The sequence below is a fragment of the Cervus canadensis genome, chromosome 15, assembly GCF_019320065.1.
Source record: "Cervus canadensis isolate Bull #8, Minnesota chromosome 15, ASM1932006v1, whole genome shotgun sequence".
NCBI classification, from domain to species: Eukaryota; Metazoa; Chordata; class Mammalia; order Artiodactyla; family Cervidae; genus Cervus; species Cervus canadensis.
The window spans coordinates 66,252,778-66,270,088 of NC_057400.1; positions in this window are offsets into that span (position 1 = coordinate 66,252,778).

Sequence of the window (17,311 nt, forward strand, 5' to 3'; positions counted from 1 at the left end):
AAAGAAAATGTGCCATATACTCATGTGAAAGCATTTTTCCAAGTTCTTTTTTTTATTGTGCCTTGTATGTAAATGGGAAGCTGTGTGTGTTTATGTGCAAAATCCCTGGTTTAGCTTATAAAAAATGTTTTAGTAGTCTTACCTATTCTAGTTGTTTTTTTTCATTTCTCTTCCAAACTACAGATAAAACAATATGTAAGAAAAACAGTTGCTTTTTTTTTCATTGAAACTTTTTAGCCAAAACCACAACTGAAGGAAAGTATTTGCAACATAATCATCCAAAATTAGAATCTAGAATATTTAAACTTCTGTACAAGAATGGGAAAGATAACAAATAATATTATACTACTAATACACAATAAAAAGCCTCTTGATGAAAGTAAAGGAGGAGAGTGAAAAAGTTGGCTTAAAGCTCAACATTCAGAAAACTAAGATCATGGCATCTGGTCCCACCACTTCATGGGAAATAGATGGGGAAACAGTGCAAACCATGTCAGACTTTATTTTGAGGGGCTCCAAAATCACTGCAGATGGTGATTGCAGCCATGAAATTAAAAGACACTTACTCCTTGCAAAGAAAGCTATGACCAACCTGAATAGCATATTAAAAAGCAGAGACATTACTTTGCCAACAAAGGTCCGTCTAGTCAAGGCTATGGTTTTTCCACTGGTCATGTATGGATTTGAGAGTTGGATGGTGAAGAAAGCCGAGCACCAAAAATGGATGCTTTTGAACTGTGGTGTTGGAGAAGACTCTTGAGAGTCCCTTGGACTGCAAGGAGATCCAACCAGTCCATCCTAAAGGAGATCAGTCTTGGGTGTTCATTGGAAGGACTGATGTTGAAGCTGAAACTCCAATACTTTGGCCACCTCATGAGAAGAGTTGACTCCCTGGAAAAGACCCTGATGCTGGGAGGGATTGGGGGCAGGAGGAGAAGGGGGCGACAGAGGATGAGATGGTTGGATGGCATCACTGACTCTATGGACATGAGTTTGAGTAAACTCCGGGAGCTGGTGATGGACAGGGAGGCCTGGCATGCTGCGATTCATGGGGTCACAAAGAGTCAGACACGACTGAGCTACTGAACTGAACTGAATACACAATAATGTACAATTAAAATGAAAGAACAAACAAGTTGTAGACATAACACAGACAAATATCTTGACATGTTGAATAAAAAATCAGGTTCTTAAAGTTGTCATACTTGGTATAATATATGTAAATTTAATATCATAACAAATGGTAGTGTAAATATCAGTTTAGTTCAGTCGCTCAGTCGTATCTGACTCTTTGCGACCCCATGAACCTCAGCACACCAGGCCTCCTTGTCCATCACCAACTCCAGGAATCCACCCAAACCCATGTCCATCAAGTCAGTGATGCCATCCAACCATCTCATCCTCTGTCGTCCCCTTCTTCTCCTGCATCAGGGTCTTTTCCAATGAGTCAGCTCTTCACAGCAGGTGGCCAAAGTATTGGAGTTTCAGCTTCAGCATCAGTCCTTCCAATGAACACCTAGGACTGATCTCCTTTACGATGGACTGGTTGGATCTCCTTGCAGTCCAAGGGACTCTCAAGAGTCTTCTCCAACACCACAGGTCAAAAGCATAAATTTTTTGGCACTCAGCTGTCTTTATAGTCCAACTCTCACATGCATACATGACCACTGGAAAAACAAAAACAAAAATAATAAAGCACAGCTTGTAAGACTTCCGTGGTCGTCCAGTGGTTTAATTCTCCAAGCTTCCAAAGCAGGGACTTGTGGTCAATCACTGGTCAGGGAACTAAGATCTCACATGTCATGAGATACAGCCAACCTCCCCTAACTCCTCAAAACTCAGCTTGCATTGCTATTATTAGACCTGTCACAAACAAGTATAAAATATATGGACAATATAACACAGAACTGTTTTTTGGGGAGCTCTTTCATTTTCTGCACTTATACTTAAGTGTGAAGTTTGTTAATTTATTCCTTCTCTCATCTTTGTTTCATTAAACAAAGTATTTAGTGAGCATCACCTTGTTGGTAAATTATTGTAGGGGCTGAGGATATAGTTGTCAATAAAATTAAGTTGGTGATTTTCAAGTGGCAATCTTCCTAAGGTGTTTCAAAATAATTGTTGTTTAGTCACTATGTAAGGCCCAGCTCTTTTGCAACTCCAGGGACAGGGCCCGGCCAGCCTCCTCTGTCCATGGAATTCTCCAGGCAAGAATACTGGAGTGGGTTGCCATTCCCTTCCCCACGTGATCTTCCCTGTTGCAGGGTTTGTCTCCTGCCCTGGCAGGCATTCTCTAGCAGTTGAGCCACCGGGGAAGGCCTGTTTTAAAATAATAAAATGATACAATTCTCTGGCAGCAAACTTAATGAGATCAAATTATCAGTAGCTATCTACTTGTTACAGACTGTTTGTGGCTCCTTCCACCTTCATAGGCCTTACACTCCATTGTAATAGTATTTGAAGATGGAGTCTTTGGGAAGTAATTAGGGTCCAGTTAGATATGAGGACAATAATACCTTATAAGAAGAAGAAATAAAATGACTCTTTCTCTTTCTTTCTGTTCTTTCTGCCTGCAAGGCTGTGTGAGGGGATTGCAAGAAGGCAGTAGTGTGCAAGCCCAGAAAAGAGCTCTCACCGAGAACCAATGTGATTTTTGGTCTTGGACTTCCCAGCCTCCAGAACTGTATGAGAAATCAATTTCAGCTTTTTTCACTACTGGTTTATAGTATTTTGTTATGGCAGCCAAACAGACTAATACACTATCCATTTAGTGAAGTTTAGCAAAATAGATTTATATTTTATTAAGATTTCAAATTCAACATCACCTTTCGTATTTGGAGTAGATATCTAGAATTTTTCATTTTTATCTAAGAAATTCTCTTTTAATATAATATATTTCAGTAGATGATAGAAAAACTGTTTCACTGAAAGTACAAGTTAAATTATCACACTTATTGGCCTAGGAGAGAGTTCCAGTTTACTTAACAGGACTCCAACATTTTGATATCATGACCCCCATACAACAATATTCTTGTTCCATCAATAGAACGACCCTTGGTTCATCCCCTTTCATAGGTAAATGAGGCCTCAAAGCCAGAATTAGCCATGCTAATTTATAGCTGCTGGAGTAAACAAGAGATAATCAAGAATTTGTCAAGAAAGTTGATTTTTATTCATTGTCTTTGCTTGCTTGTGTGATATTGGGTTGAATTTTGTTTTGTTTTGTTTTCTGCTATAATTTGGCGTTTTTATTAGTACTGCTAGCCATGCAACTAGCATCAGTTGGGTTTTAAACAAAGTCAGAGTTTGCAGCTTTGTATATTATCTCTTTGATATTTGTTTATGACATGGTTATTGTGTTTTTCCCCACTGTATACACACTTTATTTTTTTGGTCCCCATGTGTCAATTTCAAAAGAGAATTCATGTAGTAGCTCAGAAGAGATAAGATATTTGACAAGATGTGCGTCCTGTTTTAATGTCCTACTGATATAAAGAAAATTTTTGATGTGGGAATGCTTTAAAGTGCCTCTAAATTTTAGGATTTCATTATATACAGTCTTATGAGGGAAAAACCAAAGCAATAAAAAAAAGTCCCTCATGACATAGCTGTCTAGTTGAGAAAATACTTTTGGAGTAGTTATGCCCAGTGCATCGCTGTGCTCAGTTTGTTTTTCTTCCTTTCTGGTATTTCTATGTATTCAATACATATTTTATTTCAATTTACTTTCAACATGTTAGGTACTGGTGAATAAAAAATGAATCAGATAAAATTACAACCCTCAATAAGCATACAAAAATGAGGATGACTAGATATTAAGAAACAATTACAGTATAGCATTATATGAACAAAAATTTTATATAAAAGACCAAGCAGTGGTGCAGAATAAAATAACGAAATTTGCATGCAGGAGGTGAGGAGAGGGAGATCTATACTAACACTGAAGCCTCCGCAGAAAAAATAAGTAAGATCTTTGTGCCAGACCTTTACCAGAAATAGTATAAATATGTGAAGTACCCAAAGAACATAATATGCCTGGGCAATGAAAGTAATTTTCTATTGGTGGAGCAAAATGGAGGAAAGAATGATAAGGTAGGAAAAAATTCAAGGAGGAGTGTTCTTCAACTTCTGTAGTGTTATTTTTGCCTTTTCCCATCAAGATTCTTTTCTATTTCAAGCAATAAAACACATAAGCTTAATATGAAAGGGAACGTTATTTTTTTCATGTAACAGAAACATTCAGAGAGAGCATTGGAGAAAGATTCTGGATACTCCATTCAGGTGATTTAGTAATGTTAATATTTAGCAATCAAAAAATTGCTGGAGGTTTATAGTGATGCACTAAGGGATTTAAGAGGATTGATTGCCTTCTCCCTATGGTTTCCTGTGACCACGTTGGACCTGGAGACAATAAGGATACCATTGCTTCAACAAAAACACAGTCACTAGTGAGGAAATCAGGGATCCACTGAAGTGCTCATTTCACAATGTGGGGTTAATTTATTTCTCAAGAAAATTTTGGATGGCATTACCAGAAGGACAGCTTGTTAGGCAGGCAAAAAACACAAGCTAACTGCTTGATGTGTGTAGGAGGCTATAAATGCCTTAAGGAAAGGGAAAATGTCCAGAAACTTCTTAACCTTCCATGTCACTCAGAAGAAAGCTGAGTTACAATGAGTAAGTCATATGACTTTATTAAGACCAACCAACTAGCTTCTTCCTTTCCTACAGCATTTTTTTCCTGAATCTCAAAGGACTTATTTTCTATATTACACATTTTATTGCTGATATTTGGAGCCTATAAATTTGCTATAACAATTGAATGTGCAAAAGTGTTGTCATTAATTAAGTTATAATCACTTAGAAGATAAGCTTTGCTTTCTATCTTTTCCACTGCCAGCTAACTTCTACTAAAAAGTCATTAATTTATTCAATTATTCTCTTACTTATCAAATACTGATAGAATACATATCATGCATCAGACAATGTGTTAATTACTACAGATGCAAAGATAAATATGACACTACCCCTTACTATAGATTTCAGATTAACTGTTTTACACCGTCGCTTACCACAAGTTCATCCTAAAGGAAGAGGCAGATTACAAATTACTGCAATCAAAGAAATACTACGGTTAGTATATGGAAAAAGTAGAGAATGAAATAAATGTTATTCTACAGTGGATGAGGAAGTTCTCAGGGGAGCCTCACAAATGAGATAATTGCTTAGACTAAATCATATAACGTAAACTGGATTTTACTTAAGACAGGAGGGAAAACACTTCGCTTCAGTATTTATCTATGTCTCTTGCTTGCTTTCTCTATTGTGGGTTAGTTGATGAAATTTGTTTTAGGTCTTCATATTTTTCTCAAATTTTGGAAGATTCTATTATTGGTATAAGGTGATAGCTTGGAATTATTTTCTTTCAGCTTTATTAAAATATTATTCCATGATATGCTGATTCAGATTTCCATCAGCATATGGAATTTTTGTTAAGAAGTCATTTGTAAGTTTTTCTGTTGCTTTTTTAGAGATAATGCAGTGTTCCCCCTTTAACTACTTTTAAGATTTGTCTTTGTATGTGGTTTTCATCGGTGTTGATATAATTGTCCAAACATGTTTTGTTTGTATTTATCCTGAATGAGCTCAGAAAGCTTCTCAGATCAGTTTTGGAAACATGTCAGTCATTATTGATTGCTTTAAATATTGTGTTCTCTCTCCTTTTCTAAAGTCACAGCTAGCAAGAAGTAAAGATTTGGTCACCATCAAGAAAACATAACTTTGATAGCTATGTTTTTAATCTCTGTGCTATAATAACAATTAGCTAAAATACAAGATGAGCTTCTCTATTTTGACTTTTGCTAAAAAAAAAAAAAATAACCTACTGCATATAAACAAAGAAACCAAATGCAGTTTGGAAACTATGAACTACTGTTCAGAAGGATCATGGAAATATGGGATCTAGAATATGGACCCTCACCACTATGAGCTTTGGTTTCATTATCAATAAGGGGAAGGAAATGTCTTAGCTCAAATTAAGCTGGAAAAGTAGAATTGAGAGCTCAATGATAAAGACATTATAGTATATTAAGTGAAAAAGTGAAATAATAAAGGAAGAAATTTAAAAAAATAAAATATATTGAAAGAACAAGAACCATGAACAGAAAACAACAGATTCAAGAAAAACAATTCTAGAAATAAAGAATACTAAAATTGCAATTTAAAGCTAGGGATATAGTTAAACATCAAGCTTAGATACAGAGAGACAAGAAATGATCAATATAATGATGTAGAATGCTGCATATATAAGAGAATGTTTAAATGGAGTAAGTTTAATATATGAATTTAAAAGAAGTTTCTGAAAAAGGAACAAAAGATAAAGCAGCATGAGAAGCTGTTTTTCATACAATTGGCAGGCTTATTATAAATCAGATAAGACTAATTTTTAAAGTAGAATAATAAGAAAGAGAGGATAAAAGAGGTATAGAAGAAGAAGAAAACAGAAGAGAAAAGAAGAAAGAAAAAGAGGAGTTTTCCTTGAGACCCACTCAAGGAAATAAAAACTCACTTTAAGTCTGTAGTAATTAAAAGAGTGTGGTATCGATGCATGAACAGGAAAACAATGGGACAGAATAAAGTACATGGGAAGAGATCCACATATATGACATTAGTATAAGAATGATGTGAAATTATAAACCAGTGAAGAGGTAGACATATTATTCACATGAATAAAAATGCAATTAGATCCTCATCTAATTCCAGACCATGCACAAAAGTTCAGCCAAGTTAAGTTGACGTATAGAATTTTAGGGCATTTCAAACTGAACTTACATATTTTTTAATTGATAAATAATATACTGTCATTTTTTGCTCTATAAGCATTATTTTAATTTAGTCTGGATAATTTTAATTCATTTTCCTTAGAAATATATTTTTCTATACATGCTTACTTTTCTTTTTCTTATGAACTAATTCTTTATTAAAAATGCACTTTCTAAAATTACTGAGCTTTAACTATTGAGTAACATTTCATCCACAATTCAATATTTTAAACATCAACTAAGGGTAAGGTACATACATTGATTATGATTACAAAACCCTTAAACTTTTTCAGTAATTCATTGGTTAATACTTTTGCTTCCAAAATTTCCTCTATTCTTTTTACCATCATTCTAAAACTACATTTTATAAATATATTCTTTAAACATACCATTACATCTTCATATAAACATCTGTATTTCTTTCTCCCTCTCCCTCTCAAAAAATATTCTTCATGGTCTTCTGCTGAGCTTCTGTGCTATTTTCAAATGTCATGTCTTTTGTGAACTGTTTGTTTTATGGCTGTGAACACACTCCCCTAAAACTTAGTAGCCTAAAGCAACCATCACTTGATTATTAAAATATTATAGGTGAGATATGTGAACAGAGCACAGTGGTTTTGGGCGACCTCAGCTCCGCATGATGTCTGCTTGGCAGGACAGGGTACCTGGTTTGCCAGTCCAGTGTGTGCTGAAAATGTGGGACTTTGTTTATAAACTAGTAAGGATTTCGAGTTGGTGGCAGCAGAGCGCTAAGAAAAGCACAGGGCCTTTGGAGGCACGGGGCCTTCCAAGTGACTGCTGAGGTGGCGCGCTACCCCACAGCGCGCCCTGCTGCGGAAGCGGGGCATCCAACATGGCCTCCGCACTCGCCTGCCCGCGGATTAAGGGGGACAGTTGGAAAGACACTCACTCATGTAGGGCCATGTGTTTGGGGCCAGTTCTCACTGTTGGCTGGGTTTCTTGGTTCTCCTCTATGTAGTCTGAGGACTTTTCTCTCTCCACATGGCTTTGCCACATAGGCTGTTACTTTGGATTAGGCTTCTCATAGCCTGGAAGCTGGATTCCAAGAGAAAGAAAGTGAACGCGGCCTGTTTTAGACTGAGAAGTCTACTGCATTCTATGGGGTGAAGCTAGTCACAAGGCCAGCAAAGATTCAACGAGGCCGTAAATAAGCTTTATCCCTTGATGTGAGAAACAAAATGTGATGTGAAAGAGAAGGAGAGGTGGGGACTATCAGGCTAAGTGCATAAAGTTAGAGATGAGACGTACTGTAAAAACAGGAAGACAGAAAGCTTGGTGTTTGAACCCAGGATTGTTTCACTACAAAGTTCACACTCTTTCTAGTGGTCTAAACTTTATCCCAAGGATTAGGCTGGATTTTATTCTCAGACTATATCAAAATAAAAGGGTTGGACTTTCCTGGTAGATAATAATCCACCTGCCAGTGCAGAAGATATGGGTTCACATCCCTGATCCAGGAAGATTCCACATGCTGCAGAGCACCAAGCTGGTGAGCCACAGCTACTGAAGGCCCTATGCCTAGAGCCTATATCCGCAGGAGAATTCACCACAATGAGAAGCCCACACACCACAGGGAAGAATGGCCCCCACTGGCTGCAGTAGGAGAAAGCCTGCATGCAGTAACAAAGATCGAGCACAACCAAAACTAAATAAATAGTCTTATAACTACAGGCATTTTTCCTTGTTGTTTGTTTTTGTTTTTTAGAATCGTGGCATACAAGCTACACACACCAAGCTTAGTTATCATTCAATAAACCAAAGGTTTAATTGTAATTATAAAAATTTATCCATAACTTATTAAGAAAGACACGGCATTTTTTCACTAATTTCTGAACTAAAAGTGAGAAAAGTATATTGTTTTCATACTATATTAAATGATTTCTATAAAACTCAAATGATATAGTATTTCTAATTATTTTTATCCTGTTGAATAATATAACTTAGAAAATCATAGCTAAATTAAAAAGAAGGAAAATTGTATAAAAATTTAAGAAATGCAGATAATTTTTAAAAATTAATTTTTATTTCCATTACTGACACTAACCACTCACTATTAATATTCTACACATATTCTTCATTAATTTTTTTATTCTTCATTAATTTTTTATCACTGTTGAACACAGTATATTAATTTAAAAAGCTTAGAAATACCTCTATTATTTTATTCATCAGTACCTTCTCCCTACCTTATATTACAATTTTTCTCTATCATTACATTTGTTTGCAATCTCTTCTTACCACTGTTATATGAAAGATTTGGCCAGATGTTACTTTCTTCAATAAAGATATTACAAAGAAAGAAATTATTTTCCTGTACTAGAACTAGAGTAAATTATGGTTTTAGAGTCAAATTATTTGGTAGTAGATAGGGTAAAGAATATGAAACAAAGAAACAGCATTCTCTGAGGCAGAAGAAGAAAACTGAAAGAAATATACTATCTTATGTTTTTAAAATAATCCTACCAGATTTTCTTACACTGTTGTTTCTCAAATAATAGCAATACCATAACTTTCTTGTAAAGAGGAAAAAGGAAGGACTTAGCTATAATTTAAATATGAGTTTAAAGTAATTAGCTTGCTCATTTAAATTTTTGAAAATAAAATATTAGTTGAAATTAAATCTATGATATAGCCTTCTTGCCTTCAATAATTGTTTCCTTCATATTTTAGAATGTGCAGTTAAGTAGAATTCACTGAGTTGTTTCTAAGTGAGCATGAGAACCTTTTAAAACAGAGCTCCTAACACGGTATGCCATTGTCTCTAATCTTTTTAAAGTATTTTCCAGGTGGCTCAGTGGTAAAGAATCTACCTACAAATGCACAAGATGTAGGAGACTCGGGTTCAATCCCTGGGTTGGGAAGATCCCATGGAGAAAGATATGGCAACCCACTCCAGTACTCTTGCCAGAGAATCCCATGAACAGCGGAGCCTGACGGGCTACAGTCCGTGGTTGCAGAGTCGGACAAGACCGAGCATACAGGTATTTTCCACCACTACTCTTAATATGAATATAGGCTATCTTTCAGTAAAGCTCTGTGAAAATAATACCTTACAGAGCAATTCTATTTATAAAAGAGAGAGTATTCAGATTTTCCTGTGTAATATCAGTAAGATATGCTATATGTCCCTAAAACATATCCTGTATGTTTTCCAGGGGAAATCATGCTCTGTCATAATAACCATTGTATTAAAAGTTCATTATGTAGCTATATCCTGAAGCAACTGTGAATGAGCCACATCATTACATAAAAATTACTTCTCAATTTTGATATCTAGGCCTTATATTCCAGATAGCAGATTTCTTGAGTTTTTGTATTGTGTAAAATTTGTACACATATGAATCCGTGTGACAGAAAATTGTTGAATGTCCTTTTCTCTTCTGAAAACTTATTTTTCCATTGCTAAAATGTAATAGGCAACATTATAATGATTTTAACTTCCCAACACATTCTTGCTGGCTTTGAAAAATTATTTGTCAATAACCAAAAAAAAAAAAAATCACAATTATTTCTAGATGATCTTTAAGAAGTTTGCATAACAGAATATTGAGTAGGATTTTCCTGTCATCCTGTTGTGCCATAGGTTTAAACTGGAGGTATAAAATGTAGTGTACATTCTAAAATGATTCTCCTACAGCTGGTCCAGTCCTGGTTAACTCTGAAGCAAAGCAAGCCCCTGTTAACAATCCAGATAGGAAGAGACTATCTGGAAGGGGACTGGGACCCAGGAAAGCAGAATTGTAGTCCTCAGCCTCCTGGGGAGTGCACTGTTAACAGAGAAATGTTCTTTCCATTTCACTGGGAGGGTGGGGCACTCTTTCTTCTGTTAAGTGGGACTACCTCCCAAAGGCACAGTTACTCTGAACTGTGGGAAGTTGGCAGGTACTCTAGAGCTTCAAGGCTATTCATGAGGCTTCAGGACTATCTGCTGTTCCCAGAGTCATCCAAATTAAGCCCTTGTTTGTTTGTTTGGAGTAGGAAAGGTGATACATTATCACTTTTCACTACTTGGGTTCCTAGCATCAGTTTTACCAATTACTTTTTTGGGGGGACTGCACCATGCATCTTTTGGTATGACCGTGGATCACTGTGGATCAAGCCTGGGTCCTGACAGTGAAGACACCAAGTCCTAACTACTGGTTTTTGTTCGGTTGCTAAGTCCTGTGCAGCTCTTCGTGATCTAATGGGCTGCAGCACCTCAGGCTTCCCTGTCCTTCACTATCCCTAAGAGTTTGCTCAAACTCATGTCCATTGAGTACATGATGCCAGCCAACCATCTCATCCTCTGAATGAGGATCAACTACTGAACTGCCAGGGAATTCCCAGCAATTGCTTTTAATATGTAAAATCTAGCTTTACAAATTCCAAGTGAAACTTTTCTCTCTCAATAAAGACTGTCACTTGAAAATCAAAGGCATTTTTGCTTTCAAGGTACTGTTTGCAAGATGAGCTTTAAAGAGTCAGAATGTACGCACCTGTATATATTAATGCAAAACAGAGAACAGAAGAAGTAATGCGACCAGAGGAATGGGTACAAGCAACCGTGTAAAAACAGTATCTTATTTAATGCCCTAAAGTGTTATCCTGGGCTGGTACGACTGATTCATAGAGCTGCAGAACGTAACCAAGACGGATGTCCAATTGTTTTGACTTCAACTCGTGTATTTTTTTTTCTTTTTCTTTGTTACTACATCACTTCACTTTCACATGATCTCAAATGATTTATTTTAGACTTGTCAAGACCAATTCTATAATGATGCTTATTACTCATATTTACAACTTGAATTATTACATTAGTTTAACATTTAAATATTTGTATCAAGAAAATAAAAATATTACTACCATATTAACAAAAGTCAGTTATTAAAATTGAAAACTAAAGAAGTAGTCCACTCAGTCCAGTTGAAAGTCTGGAAACTCTCAGTAAACAAAATAAAATAAATGGAAAAGTTGGCTCCTCTCACAAATGAAACTAACAATATGTACCAGAAATAGTTAATATTCATAAAGTACTTTTGACCAGGACCAGGCTAATAGAAACTAATTTTATAACTAATACAAAATAAAATATTTTGAAAAAGAACACAAAATTTGTAAAAGTTGCATTAAGACTTTTATTCTCAAGTGAATATTTAAACATTGTTTTACTTTAAATATTTACAATAAAAATGAAATTATTTTGCTATGTTATTTGAAATAATAAGTTATAATACTCTTGGCTTACTAAAATTGTAGTCTGTTTTTGCTTTTAAATATTATTTGAAGTAGATAATGAGACAAAATTTTTTCAATCATTCAAGTGAAAATTCAAGCATTATACCAGCAGACACACACAAATCCCCCAGATTCCCACATGATATACTTTGCTTAAAGAAGAATTTTTAAATTTTAGTATCATAAAAACACTGTATACTTTGCCTAAAGGCATCTAAGTGACTTCTGATGTTTGGGCATTACTAAATGCTTTTTCTAAATATCTGTTTGTAGATTTTCATATTCATTTTAATGTCAAATTGGATTTCATGATACTGAGTGGGCAACCGAAGTTTTTAAGCTTATAAACTATACTTATTTTTATATTTTATTTCATTCTTTTATATTTAATTTGTGTGTTCCTTCTGTTTGCAATAACTGTAAAATCTATTTTAAAATGATAAAAAAGCCTTCAGTATGCTAATCTATGCCTCCCCAAATTTAATGAATTCCAAACTCAAGAAACTCATATTGGTTAAAACCCTTTTATCATTAATGAGAGTTATATTCAAATAAAGTTCAATTTAAATAAAGATAACTCTTTCTTGCTCCTTACAAAGTATTAGTTAAAATGTGTTAAGTATCTTCAGTTTAACCAACCAGATTTACTAACCATCCTCTTTATACTGCTCTGTTCCCTGGAAGAATGCCCCACTGGGACTGCATCTGGTTGCCCCATTGCCATGACGGGAATGGGAATGTGGGAGGACAGCGATGTCAGCACGGGGATGCCCCTGCTCCCTTCCTGACTAGTCGCACTTGGCTGTGCCCCTACCTGAAAGTCACAACTTCTCACATAGTTGTCCTTTCTGGGTTCTAGTAACCACTGCTTCCTCTTCCTCTTGCCCCTGTAGGTCTAGGTGTGGCAATTGCTTCCTAAAGTATTACTCTATAAGGGTAACTCTATTTCTTAAATCTTGCCCACACCTTTAAAAATAGTCTTTTAATTAAACTCTTCTCAAATAACAGTTTGAATGATCTACTTATTCCCTTCCAGGATTCTGACTAACACATACAAGTTCTTATAGAGCTTTGTGAAATATCTGTATGGGTTAATGCTCTTGGTACTCATGAAATATTAAAAGTTTTTATACATAAACTCAAAGGTCAGCTTGTTGCTAGTGCATCATAGTAGCATGTAATCTAAATTGCCAATAACTATGCAGTTCTCTTTTAATATCTCATCAGCCCCTATTGTATTATCTAGAGTCTATGCTTTTCAGTAATAACTAGAGTGTTGCTTTACTCTTTACCTTCCCTCATGAACTTCTTAATCTTACCCTTTTCTGAAATTCCTTCAACATTGGCTTCACTCCCATTGCTTTGTTTTCCAACAGCTGAAATTAAATGTTAACTTAAAGTAACTAAACAAGTGGTGTTTCCTACACAAATATAACTCTAAGAATGTAGATTTAATAGATTCATAGAGGTTCCTACATCACTCTAATTTTCTACATACTATTAAAAGTTATGAAAATATACATTGCAGGCTGTAAAGGAACTAGACAAAAGCAGTGGCTGCGAGATCTATATTTTCCATTATAATATGTTTATTATTATTTTTATTATATTATATTTTATTATATATAATATATAAATATATTATATTTATTTATTTATATTAAATAAATTTTTATAAATTATATTTATTTATATTAAATATAAACAAATATACATAAATATATAATATATAATTATTTTATTATATTATATGTTTATTATTATTATATTTATTATTATGTTGTTGTTGTTTACTGTTCTCAGGATTCAAGAGAATTTGAAACCCAAATAATGCAGAATTTAGGGTACTCAAAAATGCTAAAGTCATGACCCCAAACTTATTGAGCTATAAGACCCCTTAACTGGTACCTTCTCTCGATAAAATAATCACCTCACTCTAAAGTTTATATTAATATTTATCACTCAGATACCACAAAATATTAAATTTGATTAAAAAAAGAAACCCAAGTCCCTTAATTGATCTCCCTACTTAAAATTTTACCTTACCTAAATGGTCACTGGAGTGCATTTTCTAAAACAAAATAGTATAAGACTCTGAGTAGCTCTCACCACAATGATTTACAAGGTAAATTTAGGACTGTCACTGGATACTTACTAACCCACTAATCTTTTTGAACTTCCTTGTGTTTATCTTTCAATTTCAAGTTTCTTGGCCTACAATCATGCCAGTCTCTGTCAAGTAAACCTTTCTCCATCTTGCCTGCCTGCTATATACCCAATCACCTTTCAAAACTCAGCTCACATTGTGACAACATACCTGATTTTTAAATTGTTAGCACACCCTGCTCCCAATAGTTAAGGAATGTATTTCTATTTTAGTGCCTAACTTGCATTTATTTATTACATGAGTTTCCCTCTATTGAACTGCGAGTTCCTTACGTACAAAGACTGTGCTTATTTATTGTCATTTCTCCTGCACCAGCTCAGTGACTGGCATTAGGGGTACTCAGTTCTGAATGCTGCATGAATGATGATGCAACTCCTGGAGCAGGCCTGTCCTCCATTATTCCTGCTCCCTAGCAGTACGCTTACTGCAGTTCTTTGAACAGATAGTATTTTAAGATTCGAACCAAACTCAGTCAAATGGTAATATTAGATGAGGTGGAAGAAACACACTTCCTTACAAAGAAAGTATAAAAGAATTCTTACAAGAGAATCTCAATTAATAATTACAAAAAATGTGAAAAAAAGAAAAATCACTCTTAGAGCACTACAGTAGTAATTGCTACAGGCAAGATTCATCAATGTGTGTTAAAATGATTGGCCAGAAATGTAAGGAGAAATAGGATATTTACTTCATATCCACGTTATTGTTGTTCAGTCCCTAAGTCGTGTCTAACTCTTTGCAAGTGACCCCATGGACTGCAGCACTCCAGACCTCCCTGTCTGTCACTATCTCCCAGAGTTTGCCCAAGTTCATGTCCATGGAGTCAGTGATGCCACCCAACCATCTCACCTTCTGTCTTCTCCTTCTCTTTCCTTCAGTCTTTCTCAGCATCAGGGTCTTTTCCAATGAGCTGGTTGTTTGCATCAGGTGGCCAAAGTATTGGAGCTTCAGATTTAGCATCGGTCCTTGTTATGCCCAATGTCTGAATCCCCGAGCGGGAAGAGAGAAGGCCTCCAAGACAATGCAACTCGCATGAAGGGAAGTTTATTACTGACTCGAGTCAGGACTCTCCGCCCGCAACCAACGCAGTGGGTGTAGGTCAGAGAGCCCCGAGCCCAAGCTGTTACACAAATTTATAGGGTGAGAAGCAGATTGGTTACACGTTTGCAAAGCAATTTCATTGGTCAATACTTTGGCGCGCGCGGGACTTTCCTGGGGGTTTCCGCCCCGTTCCTAATTTCCTAATTGGCAAACATCGGTGAAAGCTAATTGGTCCTAATTGGCAAACAGTGGTCATTGTTAAGCGAAAGCTACCTGATAGTAGGAAGGCCCACTCCTAATCTAAGTTGCGTTACTTCTGCTCGTCTCACAGTCTTTCCAATGAATATTCAGGGTTGACTTCCTTTAGGATTGACTGGTTGGATCTCCTTGCAGTCCAAGAGACTCTCAAGAGCCTTCACCAGCACCACAATTAGAAAACATAAATTCTTTTCTGCTTAAAGTATCTCCTCTCAAATATTCACCAATTACAAAGATAAAAAGAGTAACTTTACAGTGGAGAAATCTGGTGGACACTACCTTAACCACATTTACATCACCAGTGTGAGTTCATGTCGATATCATGCACCTTCTTGATGATAACAAAGATGACATTTTATTTCTGTGGTATCTTCCCAATTACTCATGACCCCAGTCTAACTATGAGAAAACAGCAGACAAACTTGATTTGAGGGACAATCTACAAAATATTCAGCTATTACTCTTCAAAATAATCAAGGTCATGAAAGACACAGAAAGAGCAAGGAACTATTAGAGATTAGGGGAGACTAGGAGATACAAATGCTGTGTAGGATCTGGGACAGAAAAGGCACATTGCTAGAAAAACTGACAAGATCTGAATAAATGCAATTGATTACTTAAAAGATTAAAATATATGTACAACTGGAACTTGATACCTTTTGACCACCAGTTTAAGCTTCCAGTTACAAAATAAATAAGTACTGGGAAAACAATGTATGGTATTATTTACTGTAGTTAATAATACTGTATATACCAAAGTTGCTACAAGAGCAGGTCTTAAAGAGTTCTTATCACAAGGAAAAATTGTAACTGTGTTAGTGATGAATGTTAACAAGATTTACTGTTGTGATCATTTAAAAATATATACATATAGCTGATTGACTTCATTGTACAACAGAAACTAACAAAATATTATAAAGCAATTATATTACAATAAAACATAAATTCAGAAAGTTCTAATGAAAAAGAATATATATCTGTATAAAATCATTATGTTGTACATCTAGAACTAATTGATGTATAACATATCTAAAAATATGTTTAACTTTGTAAATAAATTTCTATTTTAATTGAGGTATACTTGAGTACAGTATTAATGTTTCAGATGTACAACACAGTGATTCACAATTATTAAAGATTGTATTCCATTTACAGTCATTGTAAAATATTGGATATATTCCCTGAGTTGTACAATGTATCCTTATAGTTTTTCTTTCTTTTTTTTTTTGGTATAGTTCTGTGTACAAGAGGTGTGCCACCTCTTCTTAATATCTTATGCTTCTGTTAGGTCCATACCATTTCTGTCCTTTGTGAGGACATCCTTGCATGAAATTTTCCCTTGGTATCTCTAATTTTCTTGAAGACATCTCTAGTCTTTCCCATTCTATTCTTTTCCTCTATTTCTTTGCACTGTTCACTGAGGAAGGCTTTCTTATCTCCCCTTGCTATTCTTTGGAACTCTGCATTCAAATGGGTATATCTTTCCTTTTCTCCTTTGCTTTTCACTTCTCTTCTTTTCACAGCTATTTGTAAGGCCTCCTCAGATAGCCATTTTGCTCTTTTGCATTTCTTTTTCTTGGGGATGATCATGATCCCTGTCTCCTGTACAGTGTCACAAACCTCTATCCATAGTTCATCAGGCATTCTGTTTATCAGATCTGGTCCCTTAAATCTATTTCTCACTTCCACTGTATAATTGTAAGGGATTTGATTTAGGTCATACCTGAATGGTCTAGTGGTTTTCCCTACTTTCTTCAATTTAAGTCTGAATTTGTCAATAAGGAGTTCA